Source organism: Lutra lutra, chromosome 6 (assembly GCF_902655055.1).
Source record: "Lutra lutra chromosome 6, mLutLut1.2, whole genome shotgun sequence".
NCBI lineage: Eukaryota > Metazoa > Chordata > Mammalia > Carnivora > Mustelidae > Lutra > Lutra lutra.
The window spans coordinates 109,318,631-109,339,744 of record NC_062283.1 but is presented as its reverse complement, the minus strand read 5'-3'; positions in this window follow the sequence as shown (position 1 = coordinate 109,339,744).

The window sequence follows — 21,114 nt, the reverse complement described above, 5'->3', positions numbered from 1 at the left end:
ATTTTCTCAATAAATAAAATATAAGGGAAAGATAAAAAGAGACAGAGGAGAACTCAAGATTAAGAGAAACTTAAAGAAAGAACTAAACAATGATGTTTAGGGATGCATACATAGCTGAAAAAACTTAATGAAAGCAAGAATTCATTACTGTAAAATTTGTAATTATTACTTTTAAGTGGGTACAAAGGGGTTTGTGATTAAGATAAGGCATATATCAGGCATTTGGGGTAGCTGGCAAAATACTGTATCTTGACCTAGGTGGGAGTTACAAGGACATTCAACTTTTTGTAATTCATTAATGTATGTATTGGTTTTATACAGTTTCCAGTCTCTAACACGTTAGGCATAAAAAAGATTAAAAATAAACAAAAAATAATATATATATATTTTTTTGGACAGAGATCACAAGCAGGCAGAGAGGCAGGCAGAGAGAGAAACTGGAGGAAGCAGGCTCCCCGCTGAGCTGAGAGCCCGATGCGGGGCTAGATCCCAGGACTCTGGGATCACGACCTGAGCCGAAGGCAGAGGCTTTAACCTACTGAGCCACTCAGGCGCCCTGACCAAAGAAAAAAAAAAATTTTTAATGTAAATCATAGTATGTTGCATTCCTTCCTGTAACCCTCCAATAGCTTTCCATCACATTCACAACAAAACAAAAATTCTTTCCTTCCAATCTCAACTCCTGCCATTCTCAGCCTTTAAAAAGCATTCTAGTCAAGGCACCTGGGTGGCTCAGTGGGTTAAGCCCTTAAGTGTCTGCCTTCAGCTTAGGTCACGATCCCAGGGTCCTGGGATGGAAAACCACAATGGGCTCCCTGCTCAGTGGGGAATCTGCTTCTCCCTCTCTTTCTGCCCCTCTCCCTGCTCATGTTCTCTTTCGCTTTCTCTTTCAAATAAATAAAATCTTAAAAAAAAAAAAAAAGCATTCAAATCACTTTGGGTTTTGTTTTTTTTTTTTTTTTTTCCTGTTTCTTGACTGTGCCAATTTTATTTTATCTTAACTCTTCTATCTTGGGACTTATCATTTCCTTTGTTTAGAGCAATTTCCCCCTGCATTTTGCATGAAGGCCCCTCTGCTCTGTAGAATCCATTCTCTATTAAATTGAATCATCCTGCTTTTACTCTTTCTAGTACTTATCATCTGAAATTACCTTGCTTACTTTTTCTCACTGTGTCTTCCATTAGAACTAAAGCTCTTTGAAAGGACTTGTCTGACCTGGTCACTGCTCCAGCCACTGCTCCTAGAATAGTACCTGGCACATAGAAGATACTCAATGAATTAAATCACTCAGAAAGAATGAATAATATGGAAAAGAACCAAGGACAAAACCATGGGGAAGGTTTAGGAGACAGGTAAAGGAAGAGAAAGCAGTGAAGAAATCTTCTGAATCAAAGAAAAGAGGTGTCCCAGGAAATAGATAGTAAAGTGTCCTGGTCAGTTTGGTTCTTGAATCCTTACATCATTTACTGGTTGTAGCTTAGAACTTGCTACTTGGATCTGATGCTTGATATTCTTCACCTGGTACTGACTGACTTCTGGTCTCCCCCTGCTCCGACTACCTCTTGAACTGAGAGGCTTCCACCTGCTCCTGGAAAAGCTCATCTAACCCATCACCCTGAAACTCACCCTTGGGACAGCCCTTGGCAGTTTGAATTCCTGCCAGATTCACCTCAGGAATGTGGACTAAATAGAACCAAATTAATTGTATGGTAAATGACACAGCAACAATTTCTCAAACATCTCCATAATCATTATCACTGAAAGAAATCACCAAGGGTAAAGATCAAAAATACGAGTTAGAAAAAGAATTGCACACACAGAGAGAACTCAAAGAAAAAACTGGAAGTGACAATTTAACAAAGAAATATTTGCTGAAGAATTAAATATGCTAAGTATCAAACAACAAACTGAAATGGGGAATAGGTAAGATCTGAAGCATCATGTCCACAAACTGTCATAGTTGTCAAATTTCATCCTTACCAGAAACATGTGCTTCAATAGGAAAGAACCAAGAATCTAAGAAAGAAATCATGGAAAATAATGACAAAGGGATCTGTACAAAATCAAAAACAGAAATGATGAGGAAACATAATGTTGTAGAGACATACAACAGGATAATCCATTAGTACATTAATTTGCTCTCTCAGCTAGAAGTATTTTTCCCCCCTCTATTCTAGTGAAATAACCATAAAAACTTTGGAATTTGCTTCTAGGAAACAATCTCAACTCTGACTTCTCTAAAAATCTAAGTCTTCCCTGAGAGGGAGACGTGAGACTGTTGGGTCTGTTATCAAAGGAACGAGACTGAGACAAAGTTACTCAAAGACTTATTCTATGCCAAGCAATAGAAGTTAGACTGACTGGCCAGGGAAACGAGGCTGAGACAAAGTGAAAGTTATGTAAAGCTTTATTCTATGCCAAGCATTAGAAGTCAGACTGACCGGCCAGTGCCGCCTCCGAAGAGAGCGACGCCCCTTGGTCTTACAGGCTAGTTTTTATAGGGCATAATAGCAGACATCTACATATGTGGCTTTGGCTTATTGGATGTCTCCTACCTGTGTGTTTTAGTAACAGTTACCTGGAACCGATACTAGTAACTGTTGAGGCGTTTATTAAACAACAAAATGGCCTTGTTTTAGGTATGTGTTTTAGTAATAGTTACCTGGAACCTATATAAACAAAATGGCCTTGTTTTAGGTGTTTGTTTTAGTAACAGTTACCTGGAACTGATATCAATAACTGTTGAGGCATTTATTAAACAACAAAATGTCTACCTAGGCAACATGGAATCACTATGGATAAGTAGGCCCAGGCAGGCCCTAGGGGGTTAACATGTTTTAACGTGGAATTGACCCCAACAAGACTAATGCTTTGAGTGAGATAGTGTTAGGTCAACCAGAGGACTGGAGGAGACTTTCTAAAACAAAGGGAAGGGACAAGAATTGGAAGTAGGATTAAACATGGAAGAGAGCCCCATATGGCGAAAAAACTGCATATGAATTCCAACGAGATGCTTACAGAAGAAAATAAACAAGCACCATAAATAATAATAATAATAATAATAATAATAATAATAATAAAGTCCTTTTCAAGAAAATCTACGGTCACTGTGAGAAGCACCTGACTCATCTCGAAGGAACAATTGACTTAAACTAGAGGACCACCTTCAGAAAAACTATATCAAGTAGCAGAGGAATTCCAGTGACACTGCCAACAACCTTGGATTAATTAGTTCCTCCCCAGTGTGATGATAAGACTAAAATTCTTGTGTAAACTAACAGAATGGGGAAGGAGATTCCAGAGGTGAGCGCCATGCTGTAGGTGGAGGCTTAAAGCAGATCTGAGTCTTAGTGAAATTAAGGAATGTGACATTCTTGCAGGTCAATATTTTGGACTAAAATTCAGAACAATCACAGACTTTTAGATAAAAGAAGCTAGAGTTCCCTAGCTTTGGGGCACCAATGAGAGTTGGGCATCCAGCTCTCGATTTTGTCTTGGGTCTTCATCTTGGGGTTGTGAGATTGAGCCCCTCAGCAGTTTCCATGCTCAGTGTGGAGTCTGCTTAAGATTCTCTCTCTCCCTCTCTGTCTGCCCCCCTCTCACATGCTTTCTCTATCTCTCTCTCTCTAAAATAAGTAAATAAAATCTTTAAAAAGAGAGATGGCAGAATTTTGAAAGAACTAAGAATAAAAGGTAAAAGACAAATGTCCCAGTACAATGAGAAAGAAAGAATAGCAAATAGAAATAAATCATATGCATTATCATATGAATTAGGGTTCTCCAGAGAAGCAAAACCAATAGGAAATACAGGGTATAAATATATCTAAGTATCTAAATATAGATATCTATATAAATTTATATATATATATATATATATATATACACAACAATGGAATATTACTCAGCCATCAGAAAGGATAAATACCTACCATTTACATCAATGTGGATAGAACTGGCAGGTATTATGCTCAGTGACATAAGCCAATCAAAGAAAAATAATTATATGGAATCATATCATGTGGAATATGAGAAATAACACAGAGGATCACAGAAGGGAGGGAAAATTGAATGGGAAGAAATCAGAGATGGAGACAAACCATGAGAGACTCTTGACACTGGGAAACAAACTGAGGGTTGCAGAAGACAGGGTAGACGGGGAGATGGGATAACTGGGTGATGGGCATTAAGGAGGGCACGTGATGTGATGAGCACTGGGTATTATGCACAACTGACAAATCAATAAACACTGCATCTGAAATTAATGATGTAGTATACTTTGGCTAATTAAATTTAAATTAAAAAATAAAAGTAAATTTACTTATATATACACAGAGAGAGAGAGAGAGAGTGCTTTACAGCCAGTAGGCTGAAGACCCAGAAAAGTTTCAGTTCTAGCCCAAAGCAGTTCTGCTGGCAGAATTCATTCTTGATCTGGAGAGGTCAGTTTTTGTTCAGTTAAAGCCTTCAACTGATTGGATGAGACTTACCCGTTTTTGGAGGGTAATCTACTTTATTCAAATTCCACTGATTTAAATGTTAATTTCATCCAAAAAATACTTTCACAGAAACATTCAGAAGAATGTCTTATGAAATATCTGGGCACCATGGCCCAGCCAAGTTAACACATAAAACTAACCACATATCATATGTCTCCTGAATGCCAGGGCAATTTCCATTTACCTATGTAAGATACCTGCAGCTGTAAATACTTGGGAATCCATTTTAGAGATCACTTGATGTGTAAAACAGAGGAACAGATGTTAGATTATTGCAAATATTTTGAAATAATAGGTACATCTATACTTAAGGTTTCAGTCAAAAATTTAAAGGATAAGAAATAAAAAACTGTCGGGATGCCTGGGTGGCTCAGTTGGTTAAGCGGCTGCCTTCAGCTCGGGTCGTGATCCCAGTGTCCTGGAATCAAGTCCCACATCGGGCTCCTTGCTCGGCAGGGAGCCTGCTTCTCCCTCTGCCTCTGCTGCCACTCTGCCTTCCTGTGCTTGCTCTCTCTCTCTCTCTGGCAAATAAATAAATAAAATATTTTTTTAAAAAAAGAAATAAAAAACTGTCACATAGTGTAAAAGTCTGAAAACTGATTTCTTCCCATTTCTTTTTTTATCATTTTATTTTATTTCTTTTCAGTGTTCCAGAATTCATTGTTTATGCACCACACCCAGTGCTCCATGCAATATATGCCCTCCTTCATACTACCACCAGGCTCACCCAACCCCTCACCCTCCTCCCATCCAAAGCCCTCAGTTTGTTTCTCAGAGTCCACAGTTTCTCATGGTTTGTCTCCCCCTCCAATTTCCCCCAACTCACTTCTCCTCTCCATCTCCCAGTGTCCTCCATTGAAAACTGATTTAAAAAGGATGTATCTTGGGACGCCTGGGTGGCTCAGTTGGTTAAGCAGCTGCCTTCGGCTCAGGTCATGATCCCAGCGTCCTGGAATCAAGTCCCACATCGGGCTCCTTGCTCGGCAGGGAGACTGCTTCTCCCTCTGCCTCTGCCTGCCACTCTGTCTGCCTGTGCTTGCTCTCTCTCTCTCTCTCTGACAAATAAATAAACAAAATCTTTAAAAAAAAAAAGGGGGGGGCGCCTGAGTGGCTCAGTGGGTTAAAGCCTCTGCCTTCGGCTCAGGTCATGATCCCGGGGCCCTGGGATCGAGCCCCGCATCGGGCTCTCTGCTTGGCAGGGAGCCTGCTTCCCGCTCCCTCTCTGCCTGCCTCTCTGCCTACTTGTGATCTCTGTCTGTCAAATAAATAAATTTTAAAAAAAAAAGGATGTATCTTATAAACAGTTTGTGAGAAGTCATTCTATTTTTCCTAAAACTGGGGGAAAGGAGCAAGAAAGTAGTCAAGAGACCATAGACTGGCACAATAGATATAATTCTCTCCCACCTCACTCTTTTTCTTTTTTTGAGGTAGGCTCCATGCCCAGCGTGGAGCTCAAACTCACAAACTCACAACCCTGAGAGCAAGACCTGAACTGAGACCAAGGGCTGGATGCTCAATGGACTGAGCCACTCTGGCACTCTTCCACCTCTCTTTTACCAGAAACTAATTTGACCCTCTCTTCTCCTTCTCAACATCTAGGATCTAAGTGTCAGAGGGAATGAAACTAACCCATTGTACTTTACCAACGTGGCCCCCAGCTGATATTTGACAAGGGCCTAGAAACATTCTCTGCTAGGTATAATGAGCCAAAGTAGCCTCAGCTAAATCCCTAACAACTTCAGGCCTTGAAACATGGCAAAAAATTGCCGCATTAAAAAAATACAGTGTGACTTTCACTGGCATTATCCTCCATCTGTTCTACTGAATAAAAATCGGTAGACTGGCCCTTAATGTGTTAAATATTGTAGGAAATATCTCCATCAGATTTGCCTCCACATGGCTTCCTTGAACTGCCAAAAAGTTACACCTTATACTATTGTTCTTTAGTTTTTCTTTACTTTTTCAAAGATTTTATTTATTTATTTATTTATTTATTTATTTATTTGAGAGAGAGAGAGAGAACACGAGTGGAGGGGAGGGCAGAGGGAGAGGGAGAAGCTGACTCCCCACTAAACAGGGAGTCTGATGCAGAGCTCATCCCAGAACCCTGAGGTCATGACCTAAGCTGTAGGTAGACAAACTGAGCCACCCAGGCATCCATATTGTTCTTTAGTTTTTCAACACAGATTTTAGATTTGCTCAAGTAGATGTCCTAATTCTCAGAATGATATGTATGTGTGATCTTTACCTTCAGAGCATGCAGTATATATACATAAGGTCTCTTCATAATGTTTATCGTGGTTAGTGAATCTTTGAATTTAATCAACCTCTTTCCAAATAAGTTGATTTCCAATGTGTCTTTCTTAACAGGTTATCTTTCATTTTCTATTCTCATACATAAGTATCTCCCAGAAATAAATTCTAAGTTTCTTTTCATTTCAGTATCCTCACTGCATAATCATTTTACAAAGTTCACAAGCTCTAATTACCTACATAATGTGAAGTAGAAAAATTCTATGACACCCCGATAAATAATTTTTCTGAGAGAAAAACTTCTGATCCATGGCCTTGCCCTTGCAATGGTACATGCATTCCTCCATATACCTGAAACAGACTGTTGAGAACATCATGGAGAAGCACTAGTGTGAGGAGAGCAAAGTAAACATGTACACTGAGGAAGCCTTACACTGTAGCCAATTCCCAACTCCACTTTAATTCCCATCACCAACCCCAAGAAACTGCTCAACTATTCATGATATTTGATACTTAATACCTGAAGTACTTATAAAATATAGTCAATCATTATACTGGTTGAATGATAAAAGATAACTGGCAAAACTTAGTAGTATGCTGGAAAATTACTTTAACAAATAAAACAGCCATGATTGCCATCCTTTCGAAATATCTAAGAAATCTGTACTGTTTGCCATCTAGCTGTCATTTAGAGAATTACTAAATTCTCTAAAACCAGAGTTTAAAATATGTAACACATGATTGTGTATTATAAAGCAAAAGGGAGAAAGTGTTGATATGACACCTGCCTACAAACCTTACTTTGAAAATTTAGGATTCTAGGATTTATGTCCCTGAAGTTATCATAAAATGAGAGCTGACAGCAATTATATAAAATTTACTGACAAGGTATGGGATTCAGTTATTATAAAAGCTCCCAATCCATTTCTAGGCAAGCATTTGCCCACAGCCATTCTAAATAGTGCTTAAGAATTATCTAAACATCTTATTTAATACTGACTATAATTTATTTGTAAGGAGCTACAGTAGAATGAGCAGTTGTAATATGCTTCTCACAGATGCACTGAAAGCCAGCTCTCATTTAGACAATGTTACACAATCTTAGAGAATGGGGTAAAAAAAAAAATAGATACTAGCCACCAAGTAAATCTGGTGCACAGAAACCAAAATATTAATTCACTTTCACAAGGTTGACAAGACTAGAATATCCTTTATTTATATACATAAGTAGTATGTGTAGTTTTAAGTGTACTTAACTGTAGCTCATCAAAGTAGTATTTTATAGGTAAATTTTATTTTGGTTCCCAACAAAAAAAATATAGATAACTTGAGAAAAGCTCAATAAATAAACTTTACATAGTAGGCAAGATGTAGGAAAACCAAAAAGAATAGTATCCTGGGCATCTGAGTTTTATTACCCTTTGGTGGTCTGAAGGGCAAGGGAAGAAAGAGAGGGGTGAAGTGGGCCAGTTTTAAAGAAGTTATCCCTTTAGCTGAGGCCAACAGCAACTCCATATTCCCTCTGACGTCCTGTTGGGATTCCCTACTGGCCCAAACCAATGGGAAACCAGAGGACAAGAGATTCATTGATGCAATCCATTTAGGTTAGCTTCTCAGAACAAAAAGCAGGGGGAAAGGGTTAACGAATGGATCTAAAGAGGGAAATGTAAGAGAGTTAGCATAGCAGATTTTTTTTTAAAGATTTATTTAGTCATTTGAGAGAAAGAGAGAGAGAGAAAATGAGCAGGAGGGGCAGAGGAAGAGAGAATCTCAAGGAGACTCCACACTCAGTGTGGACCTTGATGCAGGGCTCAATCCCAGGAACCTGAGATCATGACCTGAGCCAAAATCAAGAGTTCAATGCTTAACCAACTGAGGTGCTCCCATAGCTGATCTTTTTTAATAAGGTAAAGTGAGGCCAATGTATCCCTTTGGTCCATGAAGGAGCTTCAAGAGGTTTAAGAATTAGTAGAAGTAGCGGGGCACCTGAGTGGCACAGCTGGTTAAGCAACCAACTCTTGATTTCAGCTCAGCTTATATGATCTCAGGGTTATGAGATTGAGCCCCGTGTCAGGCTTCATGCTGAGCATGGAGCCTGCTTGTGATTCTCTTTATCCCTCTCCCTCTGGCCCTTCCCTTTCCCCCACATTCTCTTTCTCTCTCTCTCTCTTTAAATAAAAAAAAAAATTAGGAGAAGCAGATTGTCACAGATTACAGTAATGACTGACCCTGGCAAATCACACCTCTGAGTACCCACACCCTTGTTCACCACCCCCTCATATTGACCCTGGCCTTGGCCTTGTTCCATATGAACAATGGAACATCTGCATACACGATACAAGCAAAAGTTTAATAAATGGGGACGCCTGGGTGGCTCAGTTGGTTAAGCAGCTGCCTTCGGCTCAGGTCATGATCCCAGCGTCCTGGGATCGAGTCCCACATCGGGCTCCTTGCTCATCGGGGAGCCTGCTTCTCCCTCTACCTCTGCCTGCCATTCTGTCTGCCTGTGCTTGCTCTCTCTCCCTCTCTCTCTCTCTGACAAATAAATAAATAAAATCTTTTAAAAAAAAAAAGTTTAATAAATGACCTCTTGGAATACTGCCCTGATATGTCTATGCCATGAAGACACCCAGAATGAAATACCATGTGGATAGAGATGACCAGCTGTCCTGTTGTCCCAGCTCAGCCTCACCCCCCCCCAGCAGATCTGTTAACTAAACACCTCAGCATGAATAAGCCCAATCAGAAAAACTACCCAGTCAACCCACAGAATCATGAGAAATAACAATTGTTTTTGTTGTAAGCACTGAGTTTGGGATGGTTTATTAAGCAGCAATAGATAACTGAACACAACCTCATTTGACTGAGGAAGGGCTAAACTCCAGTGCCTTAGGAATCAATCTTATTCAAATGATATCCCTACAACCCAGTTCTCTCTGCCTCTCAACTCAGCGCTACTCTCTCCCCACCATGTGTTAACTTAATTCTCAGAGAGGTTCTCCTCTTGTGGTCAAAAGATGGTTGTAGCAGGATTTAGAGAAAAAGGAACCCTCATGCACCATTAGTGAGAATGTAAATTGGTACAGCCACTCTGGAAAACAGTGTGATAGTTCCTCAAGAAATTAAAAATAGAAATGCCATACGGTCCTGTAATTCCACCAATAGGTATTTACCCAAAGGGAAAAAACATTAATTCAAATATAGGAAAAAAAACAAAAATAAATACACATACACACACACACACAATTTATTGTAGCATTATTTAAAATAGCCAAGATATGGAAGACATCTATTCATCCATAGATGAACAGATAAGGAAGATGTGGTACATATATACAATGGAATATTAGCCATAAAAAACAATGAGATCTTGCCATTTGTAACAACATGGATGGACCTAGAGGGTATTAAGCTAAGTGAAATAAGTCAGACAGAGAAAGACAAACACCCCACAATTTCACTTATATGTGGCATCTAAAAAACAAAATAAATGAAAAAACAAAACACACAGAAACAGACCCATAAATACAGAGAATAAACATGGTTGCCAGAGGGAGGGGGTTGGTATAGGCTGAACAGGTGGAATGGGAAGTACAGGCTTCCAGTTATGGAATGAAGAAGTCATAGGGATGAATGGTACAGCACAGGGAATATAGTCAATTGTACTAGTAATGGTAATGGTAATGTGACAGAGAGTAGTTACAGTTGTTATGAGCGTAGCATAACATATAGACTAGTTGAATCACTATGCTATACACCTGAAACCAGTGGAACATTGTGTGTCAACTATACTTCAACTTTTTTTTTAAAAGATTTTATTTATTTATTTGACAGAGAGAGATCACAAGTAGACGGAGAGGCAGTCAGAGAGAGAGGGGGGGAAGCAGGCTCCCTGCTGAGCAGAGAGCCCGATGCGGGACTCAATCCCAGGACCCTGAGATCATGACCCGAGCTGAAGGCAGCAGCTTAACCCACTGAGCCACCCAGGCTTCCTACTTCAACTTTTTTAAAAAGAGAGATGGTTGTAGCACTTCCAGATTTCACATCCTGAATATGCAATATGGACTTTTTCTCAAAGTTAGACAAAAAAGTTAAATCTGACTCTCACTAGCTCAAACTGGGTTATTTCTACCTGCAGACCAATCACTATAGCCAGGTGGGTAGGACTGGAGTGGTTAAGTCTATCTGGTCCTACCCTACAGCTAAGAATGAATAGCTGCATCCAAATAATACGAGCTGAGAGTAAATGAAGGTTGGATCCACAAAAAAAAACTAAGAGAACTGGAAAAACAATCCTGTGGATGCCAGGTAGCCAAAAACGGATGAATTTGTAGTACAAATCCCAAATGCGTACCTTCACCCTTCACCTTCTCCCAAATTTTAGGCTTGTTTACTCAATTGCATGCTTGGTATTTTGTATGGCATGTCTCCAAACATATCAAACTTTAAATGTTCCAAACACATCCACTTATGTAGAACAGGCCTAGAGGTGGAGTGCCCCCCTTGTTCTTTGTTGTAGCTCCCAAATCTTATCTCCACTCTTCTCCTGTCAAAGCCCCATAATCTTGGAAGTAGTCCAATAGATTTTAAACCTAGTTTCTTATCTTGTTACTGTCATTTTCAAACCCTGCATCATACCCTCTCATTCACTGATGACTCCAGCACCTATTTCACAGTCCCTATTCCCACCACTACTCTTATCAGTTATAGTGCTATCAACATCCACAGTGATGATTCACCTAATACCTTACATTCTCAGTTTCTCATCCTCCTTCCCCCCAATGACCATTTCATTCTTCCAGCTCAACTACCCCATCCTATGGTAATACCTTCGACTCTGTCTTTACCAAGAATTATACTACCTCTAAAATCTCAAATTCTAGAACCCTATTCACTAATGCTCCCATTTCCTATCATTTCTAGTTTTCCCAGCGCAGCTCTTCCTGGGACTTAATGAAATCTCCAGTCCACAGATACCATCACTTCCTCACTGCAAATCATCCCCCTACCCAGTTTATATTCCCTTGTTTATTGTTCAAATCATTTCCTTGCAAACACTCTTAACTCTTTTAGTCTTTTCTTCCTTCATTATCTTGCCTGGCAAAACTTTAACCCTAATTAATCCCACCTACTCCATACCTGCACCTAAGTATCTGAATATTTCTAGAAAAGGAAAGCTTAAAACTTTATTCGTAATAAATTTATGGCCATAGGGGCACCGGGGTGGCTCAGTGGGTTAAGCCTCCGCCTTCGGCTCTAGGTCATGATCTCGGGGTTCTGGGATCGAGCCCCGCATCAGGCTCTCTGCTCGGCGGGGAGCCTGCTTCCTCCTCTCTCTCTCTCTCTGCCTGCCTCTCTGCCTACTGTGATCTCTATCTGTCAAATAAATAAATAAAGTCTTTAAAAATTAAAAAAAAATTTATGGCCATAAATGTCATACACACAAAACTCGGGCAACAAATCCTACTTCACTTCCTTGGTCTGCCTTTTTTGATTCTGCATATTGACAGAGTATCCTTTCTCCTAAGCCTCTTGTACCTCATTATTTTCCGTTCTTGCTTGATGACCTTGTCTCATGATTATTTGAGAAAATATGAACAATGAGTCAGGACTTGCATTATCTGTACCTCTACTTCCTGACATGGAGCAAGATACTGCTTACTACCAGAAACTGCAACCCCAGGATGTCAACCACTGCATGATTTGCAGGCATCAGGGTCACCAAGAAATATGACTCACATAAACACTGGATGTAACAATTTACTCACACAAGAAGCAGAGCACAATCAGCCTCAATAGTGAGTATCAGTCCCCCACAGCCAGCACATCTCACCCAACAGTTGATGCACAGATGATCTACAATACCCTTCCTGTGCTGCAGATGAAGGATCCCCATCTCTCCCTGCCAGGAACAGATACAGAAGTGGGGTGCCATATGATGCACACACTTTAGGCAGAACAAAGTATGTATCAAATCAGGAATAGGGGAAGATATTCCCAAACAACTTTATATGTCCAGCACAGGGTAAGAGGTCTCATCTCCATATACAGAAATGTTCCAGGTCCAAGGCACACTGTTATGCAGCCACACAAGGGTCAACAGACTGTCTTTCCCAATGGTCCACCCCCACAACCACTGTTCAGCTACTTAAACAGCAGATAGAGTGCATAAAATCTGGTAGGATCACTGTCTGCCCCCAATTTGGAGATAGAGCTGGATCTAATGGTGAACAATCTATATCAATGCAGTTTGCCTGCAGACCCTACCTGTCATTTTGAGACAGCACTTCACCAAGGTCTCTAGAACAAGACCCAGGATGATGATCAAGCCTACCCTTAGGATGGTCCCTAATTAGGAACCCCGAGTGCCTGGATTAAGCCAGCTAAGGAGTTTAAAAAAAAGAAAAATGAGTCGTGGGGGTTGGAAACTGCAGGTATATAGTCAGTAATTATCCCAACTGGCCATGGATGTTCTTTAGTTTTTACCTGAATTGTTGATATATACACAAGAGTTGCTGGCAATAATACAAATGCCTCATTATTCTGCCAACAGATAATCAAGGCTGTTCAGTTATCCATCACTACCTTAGCTAGTGAGTTAGGTGAATCTTGCTGGTTTGGGATAGCTTGGTGGTCTGAGTCATTCTGTAGCCACCAAGCCATCACAATGGGAAAATGGGATTAGGGCCTTAACCTCTAACTTAGAGGGCTTCTATCACATAGCATGTTACCAACAAAAACCATTCTGCTCTGTGGATCAACCCTGTGCTCTCCTTTTTTCCCCCCTTTATAATCTCTTGAATTCCCCTTTTGGCCCTCTGGGCATGGATTCACCTTGTTTGTTTTCAATCTGTTTAGCCCAAGTTGTGGGAAACCATTGAAATCAGTTTATTGTTTTCTATCCCAAGCAAGACTTTTCAATAGAACTTTTCCATTGCTTCCTCTGCAGTCAGAGACAACCAGTAGTGATAGCAGGGTCTTCCACTGGGAAGAGCCCTATTGCATGAAGGCCTCCAATACATCATCTATGTCCCCAGAGGCAGGGTCATATAATCAGTAATCTATGGCTTTTACCTGAAATGCAGACTTTATGAATGATTTTCCAGGGAGTCTTAGTGTTAGGGAAGTCCTCATAGTCAAGATCTCATTCTCCTTGCAATCTACATCAAGACTCACACAGACTTAATCTCTCTGTCCTGTTTGTTGCCCTATTCAATGTAAGCCAAAAAAAAATGCATTGCAGCAAGGGATCAGTGGTTAGCTTCTACTGCACTACTCAGCCTGAGACATTTGGGTCTACAAGGCCTTCTCATCAAACAGGGTCACCAACCAAGCTGCACAAGACTTTCCTGGCCTCTGCCCATATCTTTCAATTTTTGTATTTCACTCCCTGAAAAGGACCTCATTTCAACAGTTTCATTTTCAGCAATGTCATTGCTGGTTTGCATTTAATGAAAACAAGTCTTACAATGGAGCTTTCAAGTGACTTGGATCAAGCAAAGCTTTCTACACGGGGGCCTTTGATTCCCCTTGAGTGTCATCTGCAGCTTCTGCCATGTGGGAATTAGACAGTGAGGGTGTATGAAGGTGGCCAGAAGCCAGGTTAAATTTCCAGTTTTTAGGGCCCACCTCTTGCTTTTCTGCCCGTAGCCATCATACTAGTTTATCCTTGTTGACAGGGAAATTGTCTACATCTCACCTACATTCCCATTAGGCCAGAGAGAGCCCAGTACTCAGCCAGCCGATCATCACCCCCTTGGGAGCTTACATCACCCTGGGATGGCTGGACTGATGAACGCTGTTTGTCTGCATCATGGACTAACATTTCTGGTGACCTTGCTCACTGCCCTAAACTGTTGAGCAACTAACACCTGTTGTCAACCACCAGGAAAAGCAATAACAAGATGTCAGCCTATTGCAGAGCTTGCATTGCCAAGAAAGACATGACTCACACAGACACTGGATGGAACAACACTTTATTCACAGAGAAGAAATCAAGCAAGATCAGCTTCAACATGTGACTGCCAGTCCACCATGGCCAGTGCATCTTGCCTCGAAGATGACATAAGGAGGTGATCTGTACTCAATTAATCTTTTTATGCAGCAGGTGAAAAATGCCCTTCCCTTCCCACCAAGAACAGATAAAGCAATGGGGTTGGCCAGGTGCCAAATGATGCACACGTTTTAAGCAGAAAAAAGAGGTACATATTAAAGCCTGAAGTAGGGAAAGATAATCCCAGACAAGTCCATATGCCCAGCACAGGCTGTTAGGACTCTTTATCTCCATGAAAGAAAATGTTCCAGGCCCGAGGTACACTCTTATACAGTTCTGCAAGGATCAGTGGGCTGTGCATGACTGCCTTTCCCAACACCTGCCTTATCTTTTTTTTTTTTAAAGATTTTATTTATTTATTTGACACTCAGAGATCACAAGTAGGCAGAGAGGCAGGCAGAGAGAGAGAGGAGGAAGCAGGCTCCCCACCGAGCAGAGAGCGTGGGATCCTGACCTGAGCCCAAGGCAGAGGCTTTAACCCATTGAGCCACTCAGGCGCCCCTACCTGCCTTATCTTTTAACAAACAAAACAAATGAAGTGTTCTTGGTCCAGTCAAAGTCCTCCATCTTTACTCTGGAAAGGATCTCCTCTTCTTAAGGATTTTGCTCCTACAACTTTTTTTTTTTTTTTGCCTTAAAAAGGAGTCCCGTGACCTATGACCCTCTCTAGCTACTGACCCACTTCTGACTTCTCATCCATTTTCTCCTCAGTCCTCTTTAACTGAGCTTCCATCATCACTATTTTGCTGAGACTGTGTTCTTCGTGTTGTCAAACCCAATGGTCATTTCTGTTATCATACTCGACCTTTCAGGAGCATTCCAAATGATGTATCTCTCTCCCTCTTCATTTCATTTCTGAGATATCACACTCTCCAGTTTTACACCTAAGAGGTCTCCTTTGCTGGCACTTCTTCTCTACTAGAACTCTAAACTAAGCAGTGCACCAAGGTTCTGCTCTGTCCTGGGCTTTCTCCTCTTTATTTATACTCTCCCTGATGATCTCAGTGTCATGCTTTAAATATCTTATTCATGCCAATGACACTCAAGCCCTGACCTCTCCTCTGAACTTCAGACTCATGTATCAAACTGCTCTTGACATTTCCACATATATGAGGCTTTCCCCCTAATGTAAGCCCTTTAACTTTATTTCATGAACTTAACATTTTACTATTTCATAGAGTATTCACAAGATTTTCTTCAATTCACATTTGTCTATTCCGCCATCAAACCTAGAGCTTACTGACTAGTTCAGTTTAAAAACTGGAAAAGAGAACATTATTCTAAGATTCTTTCATTCTAATTTTTGAAGTTTGTTTTTTTTTTCTGTTTTGGAATAATTATGCTTACCCTACTTAACGTGGCATATATAGTTCTACCATGATTTTAGCAGAAGTTGTAATAGTGAACTTTATTCTCATGCATTATCTGCCCAGATCTTTATGTATATTGAAATGTTTTCAAAAGTTGTAATGTTTTCAAAAGTTGTCTGCTGTAGGGTCTCTGTACACACTATGGTACTGGTGCTAGGCTACTGCATTTGGCACTTTTCTCTTTTCTCTGCCCACTTGTCTGCGCACAGAACTTCAGTCATCCTCTCTATATTTATTTGTCCTTCTCTAGCTCTGACTTTTTTTTTTTTTTCTAAGATTTTATTTATTTGACAGACAGAGATCACAAGTAGGCAGAGAGGCAGGCAGAGAGAAAGAGGAGGAAGCAGTTCCCCCACGGAGCAGAGAGCCCGATGTGGGGCTCGATCCCAGGACCCTGGGATCATGACCTGAGCTGAAGGCAGAGGCTTTAACCCACTTAGCCACCCAGGCACCCCAGCTCTGACTTTTCTCTGGGCTTCATTTCTTCTTTTTTTATTATTTTTTTTTAAGATTTTATTTATTTATTTGAGAGAGAGCGAGCGAGTGAGTAAGAAAGAGCATGGGAGGGAGAAGCAGACTCCCTGCGGAGCTGGGAGACTGATACGGGACTCAATCCCCAGACACTGGGATCATGACCTGAGCTGAAGGCAGTCGCTTAACTGAGCCACCCAGCACCCTTGGACTTCATTTCTACATTTCTGATGATCCACTGGATATGTAACTCAGTGTTCCACTCCATATTTAACACAAGCGAAAATGAATCTTTTCCATTCTCCCAAATCAGTAGCTGATTTCCCTCTTCCACCCAATGGGGTTGCTATTCTCTTGGCTGCCCAGACTCCATGCTGCTCCCACATCACATCACATCCTACTATTTCTTCCTTCAACACACCAATATCACGTCTTCATAACATTATGAATTTGGAGAGAGATTTGGGAATGTTCGCTAACTGAAATTTCTTTTTTTTTTTAAGTTGTTTTTTGTTTTGCTTTTAAAGATTTTATTTATTTGACAGAGAGAGAAAGACAGCACAAGGGCAGAGCAGCAGGTAGAGGGAGAGGGAGAAGCAGGATCTCTGCAGAGAAGGGAGCCCAATGTGGGACTCGATCCCAGAACCCTGAGATTATGACCCTAGCCAAAGGCAGCCACTCAACCAACTCAGCCACACAGGCACCCCAGTTAACTGAAATTTCTATGCCTCACTTTTTCCATCACTCCTGCAAGGTTAAAAATATACACCAGGATTATTCTGAAGATTATAATCATGAACTAATGTGCAGAAGAACCTAACAGCACCTAGGTTCTGTGTGTTATTTTCTTTCCTGCCTTCCATTACCATGGCCAAAATTATAGTGGCGTCCCTCATAATATCTCATCTAAATGACTACACTGATTTCTAAACTCTGCTTTTACTCTTTTTCCAAAACACTATTTGGTTCGCATTATGATCTTATCCAAAAATCTTTAATGACTAATTTTTAAAACAGAGGTATCTAAAGTCAGATAAACATTTCTTATTAAACTATAAACTCTTTCAGGAAGGACAAGTTCTTCTGTGTATTTTTTTTTAAATAGGAAGTGATTAAGGGCATCCTTTTTTTTTTTTAAAGATTTAATTTATTTATTTGACAAACAGAGACCACAAGTAGGCAGAGGGGCAGGCAGAGAGGGAGGGGGAAGCAGGCTCCCTGCTGAGCAGAGAGCCCGATTCGGGGCTTGATCCCAGGACCCTGGGATCATGACCTGAGCCGAAGGCAGAGGCTTAACCCACTGAGCCACCCAGGTGCCCCCATCTTTTTTTTTTTTAAGAATTTATTTATTTATTTGACAGAAATCACAAGTAGTCATAAAGGCAGGCAGAGAGAGGGGGAGGAAGCAGGCTCCCCGCTGATCAGAGAGCCCAATGCGGGGCTCGATTCCAGGACCCTGAGACCATGACCTGAGCCAAAGGCAGAGGCTTCAACCCACTGAGCCACCCAGGCGCCCCTCTTCTGTGTATTATTAGCTTTCCCTGAAGAACATGGAATGCACCAGAGGCTCAGTGAACATTTTTTCCAAAAAATTATTAAAATGATGATTGTATCTAAAAGTGTATTAAGAGGGGTGCCTGAGTGGCTCAGTCGTTAAGCATCTGCCTTCAGCTCAGGGTCCTGGGATCAAGCCCCACATCAGTCTCCTGCTCAGCGGGGAGTCTGCTTCTCCCTCTCTCACTCCTCCTGCTTGTGTCCCCTCTCTCGCTGTCTCTCTCTGTCAAATAAATAAATAAAATCTTTAAAATAAAAGTGTGTTAAGAATATGAAAACTTGGGGCGCCTGGGTGGCTCAGTGGGTTAAGCCGCTGCCTTCGGCTCAGGTCATGATCCCAGGGTCCTGGGATGGAGCCCCACAGAGAGCCCGCTTCCTCTCTCTCTCTCTGCGTGCCTCTCTGCCTACTTGTGATCTCTGTCAGTCAAATAAATAAATAAAATCTTAAAAAAAAAAAGAATATGAAAACTTATTTTTAGCATACTAAAGCATACATGTTGAATTTCAGTTCTGACCTTCCTATGGTCTTTCTTAAATCACTTCGAATATTTGGCAGCAATTTGCTTGACCGTTTTAGGTGTCAGAAGCAATGACGGGGGTCTTCATCTCCCGGTATGTTTCTACATTCTTTGATGAGATAAACTCCTTGAATGAGCTGTATACCGCTTTACAGTCATTGCACATGCTCACTGGAGGGGAGCGCTGTCAATAGGCAAGTTCTAGATTCAATTAATCCTGCATTTGTTAATCCTAGTTTGAGTCAAAAGTAAATATGGAACATATTCCAGCCTTTTTTTAAAGGCTGGAATATGTTTCAGTTATGCTGTACCACACTTACCCTAAAACAGCTGTTCTTGAATTTCTAAATGTATATGAATGACTGTAGACCTGTGCTGTCCAATACAGTAGCCACTTGCCATACAATAATGGGACTCTTGAAATGTGGACAGTCAAACCAAAATGTGCTGTGACTGTAAAATACACACTAGATTGCAAGGATTGAATACAAAAGAGGAATGTAAAATATCTCAATAACTTGTACTAATCGTGCATTGAAATGAAAATATTTTGGTTATATTGCATTAAATAAAATGTATTAAAAGTAATTTCTGATTCTTTTAAAGTGTGGCTACTACAGTATTCAAAATTACATATGCAACTCACATTTGTGGTTCATCTTATGCTCTTGTTGAACAGCTTTGGCTCATATGCTTGTTTGAAATGTTTCCTGGCTCCCATTTTTGGAGATTCTGCTTTGATAGTTGCAAGTTTAGGCACAGAAATCTGGTATTTTATTTTTTAGCTCTCCAAGTAATTCAATTGATAATTCAGGGTAGGGAATCATTGTTTTCTACTGCTTTTGACCAGGTGATTTTGGTAGTCTCCAACACAGCAGTGATTCAAAGATAACAGAGTAACAGCTTTCAATTTCAGTGGTGTAATAATGGCCATCCCATAAAGTCATATGTATGTTTTTCAGTTAGCAAAACACTCTTCAAAATATAAACACAACACGACCATTTTGCGGGAATGGAAGGATGGTAGGAACAGTTAAGCAATATCTATCAGAAACTTAAGTGACTCACTTCTAGAAACCGATCTTGCAGATCTTCTCACAAGCTCACTATATCTGAAATTCACTTCAGCACTATTTGAAATTGAAAAACTGGAAACTGAGGAAATAAATTACCATACATCCAACTGAATATTACACAGCTGGAAACAATAAGTTCGTCTAGGGGCGCCTGGGTGGCTCAGTGGGTTAAAGCCTCTGCCTTCAGCTCCGGTCATGAGGGAGCCTGCTTCCTCCTCTCTCTCTGCCTGCTTCTCTGCCTACTTGTGATCTCTGGCTGTCAAATAAGTAAATAAAATCTTTAAAAAAAAAAAATGAATAAGTTCGTCTATATGTACTGATATAGAGAGTAATCTAGATTTATGGGAGGGGGGCAAGGCAAGTTGCAGAAAAGGATACAGATCTTATCTGTAGATATGAAATATGAAAAAATATATACCTATATTTGTATATGCATAGAAATTTTAAAAATATTAACAGTGGTTACTGTTAACAGTGGGGAGAGTCCCAGTGATATGGAAAGGAACGTTTTGTTTTATACCCTTTTGTACTTTTTTAGTTTTTTCACTATGAGCAACATGTAAATATACATTTACATTACAAAATACTGTTAAAAAATCTACATAATGTCTAGCTAGGCAAGTAATCACTTCATCACTTAGGTTCCTGTTACAGAAATTTGCTTTTCACTATTACCTTTTAATCTGCAGTCTGGTCTTTAATTTTCTAAGTTTTCTAAATTAATTTTCTAAAAGGCCATCATATATATTCTTTCATTCTTTCAACCAATCGTTACCAACAACCTACTTTATGCCAGACCGAACAATAAAGAACGGACATAAAATGGTATGTTGCTTACACACGAGTAGGACAATAAACAAACCCACACGTAAATAATCATTAGTCATGAGTGCCATGAAGACCTGAATTTTCAGATTCTAGAATGTTCAAATGTCATGTGTGCTTGCGTGTGCATATACACGTATTCGCAATCATTGCTACTGAATTTTTTTTAGCCATTTGTATATAGTATTCGGGGTAGTTCTCAAATTTAACTTTCTCCACTCATTTTAGCTAACTTAGCACAAAGAAATTAAAAACTGCAAAATTTTTCAGTTGTACGATTTTAAGCAAATTAGCTGCTTTAGGGCCTCAGTTTTCTCCTCTGCCAAATGGGGTATTTACCTCTCAGGTTGGCTATCTCGGGAATTCTAGGTGCTGACCGCGTAAATGCAGTGCCTGGCACAAGGAAACGCGGGGGTGGGGTAGGCTCCTGCAGGGCAGGGAGCACTGGGGCGCCCGCACTGGGGCGCAGCTGGGCCGCGTGCAGCGCCGCCAGCCGG